This window comes from Parambassis ranga, unplaced genomic scaffold, assembly GCF_900634625.1.
Source record: "Parambassis ranga unplaced genomic scaffold, fParRan2.1 scaffold_77_arrow_ctg1, whole genome shotgun sequence".
NCBI lineage: Eukaryota > Metazoa > Chordata > Actinopteri > Ambassidae > Parambassis > Parambassis ranga.
The window spans coordinates 67501-70877 of NW_021144816.1; positions in this window are offsets into that span (position 1 = coordinate 67501).

The following is a 3377-nucleotide window of genomic DNA, read 5'->3' on the forward strand; positions in this document are numbered from 1 at the left end:
ACTGTCAGCAGTACAGGGACACTTGGAGTGTCCCGGATCTGACAGGCAGATGTAGGACACTCCAAATCAGGTTTGGGAACCTCCATACCAATTAAGTGTTTTTTTTTCAAACCTGTTAGCATTAATTAGCACAATGCTACTTTCAGCAGACCAGGGACACTCCAACTCACCTTCCATTGAAATACAATGGGTTTTTCAAATGTGTTAGCATTAATTAGCACAATATTACTGTCAGCAGTACAGGGACACTTGGAGTGTCCCGGATCTGACAGGCAGATGTAGGACACTCCAAATAAGGTTTGGGAACCTCCATACCAATTAAGTGTTTTTTTTTCAAACCTGTTAGCATTAATTAGCACAATGCTACTGTCAGCAGACCAGGGACACTCCAACTCACCTCCCATTGAAATACAATGGGTTTTTCAAATCTGTTAGCATTAATTAGCACAATATTACTGTCAGCAGTACGTCAGCAGTAAGTAAGTTTCAGTGCTTGAAACTGTGCAGCATAGTCCAAAATCGGTATGAAAATCCAAGAGGAAGTGATTTTTTTACAAGTTAAGAGGCCTTATGTACACATACATACAAGTGACCTTTGACCTTTGGATAAGGAAAGGCAGCAGTGACTCCAAACTAGGTACACAGTAAGTACCTATGCCTGTGATGAACATACTACAGTTTGGAACCTGTCATGCAAAGCATTGCTGAGAAATTGCTGGAAATGTGTTGCACATTAGAATAGGCACAGTTTCATCCAATTAGGTGATAATCAGGCCTAGAGAATGCTCATAATTTGACCTAGGCACTTCACACCTGGCACACATGTATAAGGCCTTCCTCTGATTGAGTCCTGTGAATTTGGTGCCTGTGTGTCAAAGTATTGCTGAGAAATTGCTGGAAATATGGTAAATCAGTTTGGCACAGTTCTCCTCAGATTTCTGCACCCCACACCATTTTAAGGCCCACCAAATGCCCATTTTTTGACCATGGCACTTCAAACCTGGCACACATGTATAAGGCCTTCCTCTGATTGAGTCCTGTGAATTTGGTGCCTTTGTGTCAAAGTATAGCTGAGAATTGCTGGAAAATGTGTTGCAAATCAGACAGGGGACATCCGCCGTCAGATTTCTGCCCCTCATGAAAGTGTTTGAGGCTACAAAATCCACATTTTTTGACCCAGACACCTCAAACTCGGTGCACATATAGGGGAGCAGTCCCTGACACACATATATGAAAATCAGCCCCCTGGATCAAAGTGGGCCAAATTTCCCAGCAGCAAAATGGGTGTGAGGGTCTCAGAAACACAGGCCGTCAGGTCAGACAGGCTGGTTTGGGCCTCGAACCTTTGCGGATGTCGCACGTGGCTGAAATTTTAATATGTTGTTCGGGGGCTCCGGCTGAGCAGATCGGCATCAGTTGGGTGGCTGTCGGACCTTCGCCCTCCGAATGGCGGCCCATCAAGCGTTGCCGCTTTTCCACATTCAAGCCTGCGCCATTCAGACACAGAATGGCCAAACACTTTCAAAATTGGCTCAGAACATCAACTCTAGACAGTGGACATGTGTGCAAAGTTTCATGTCTCTACTCCACTCAGTGAGCTACTTAGCTTTAGCAAGTGGCTAACAAACTGGAACAAGTTGAGTCTTAATCAGTGCTTGAAACTGTGTGACATAGTGCAAAATCAGCATGAAAATCCAAGAGGAAGTGATTTTTTCACAAGTTAAGAGGCTTTATGTACACATACATACAAGTGACCTTTGACCTTTGGATAAGGAAAGGCAGCAGTGACTCGAAACTAGGTACACAGTAAGCACCTATGCCTGTGATGAACATACTACAGTTTGGAACCTGTCATGCAAAGCATTGCTGAGAAATTGCTGGAAATGTGTTGCACATTAGAATAGGCACAGTTTCATCCAATTAGGTGATAATCAGGCCTAGAGAATGCTCATAATTTGACCTAGGCACTTCACACCTGGCACACATGTATAAGGCCTTCCTCTGATTGAGTCCTGTGAATTTGGTGCCTGTGTGTCAAAGTATTGCTGAGAAATTGCTGGAAATATGGTAAATCAGTTTGGCACAGTTCTCCTCAGATTTCTGCACCCCACACCATTTTAAGGCCCACCAAATGCCCATTTTTTGACCATGGCACTTCAAACCTGGCACACATGTATAAGGCCTTCCTCTGATTGAGTCCTGTGAATTTGGTGCCTCTGTGTCAAAGTATAGCTGAGAATTGCTGGAAAATGTGTTGCAAATCAGACAGGGGACATCCGCCGTCAGATTTCTGCCCCTCATGAAAGTGTTTGAGGCTACAAAATCCACATTTTTTGACCCAGACACCTCAAACTCGGTGCACATATAGGGGAGCAGTCCCTGACACACATATATGAAAATCAGCCCCCTGGATCAAAGTGGGCCAAATTTCCCAGCAGCAAAATGGGTGTGAGGGTCTCAGAAACACAGGCCGTCAGGTCAGACAGGCTGGTTTGGGCCTCGAACCTTTGCGGATGTCGCACGTGGCTGAAATTTTAATATGTTGTTCGGGGGCTCCGGCTGAGCAGATCGGCATCAGTTGGGTGGCTGTCGGACCTTCGCCCTCCGAATGGCGGCCCATCAAGCGTTGCCGCTTTTCCACATTCAAGCCTGTGCAATTCAGACACAGAATGGCCAAACACTTCCAAAATTGGCTCAGAACATCAACTCTGGACAGTGGACATGTGTGCAAAGTTTCATGTCTCTACTCTACTCAGTTAGCTACTTAGCTTTAGCAAGTGGCTAACGAACTGGAACAAGTTGAGTCTTAATCAGTGCTTGAAACTGTGCAACATAGTGCAAAATCAGCATGAAAATCCAAGAGGAAGTGATTTTTTCACAAGTTAAGAGGCTTTATGTACACATACATACAAGTGACCTTTGACCTTTGGATAAGGAAAGGCAGCAGTGACTCGAAACTAGGTACACAGTAAGCACCTATGCCTGTGATGAACATACTACAGTTTGGAACCTGTCATGCAAAGCATTGCTGAGAAATTGCTGGAAATGTGTTGCACATTAGAATAGGCACAGTTTCATCCAATTAGGTGATAATCAGGCCTAGAGAATGCTCATAATTTGACCTAGGCACTTCACACCTGGCACACATGTATAAGGCCTTCCTCTGATTGAGTCCTGTGAATTTGGTGCCTGTGTGTCAAAGTATTGCTGAGAAATTGCTGGAAATATGGTAAATCAGTTTGGCACAGTTCTCCTCAGATTTCTGCACCCCACACCATTTTAAGGCCCACCAAATGCCCATTTTTTGACCATGGCACTTCAAACCTGGCACACATGTATAAGGCCTTCCTCTGATTGAGTCCTGTGAATTTGGTGCC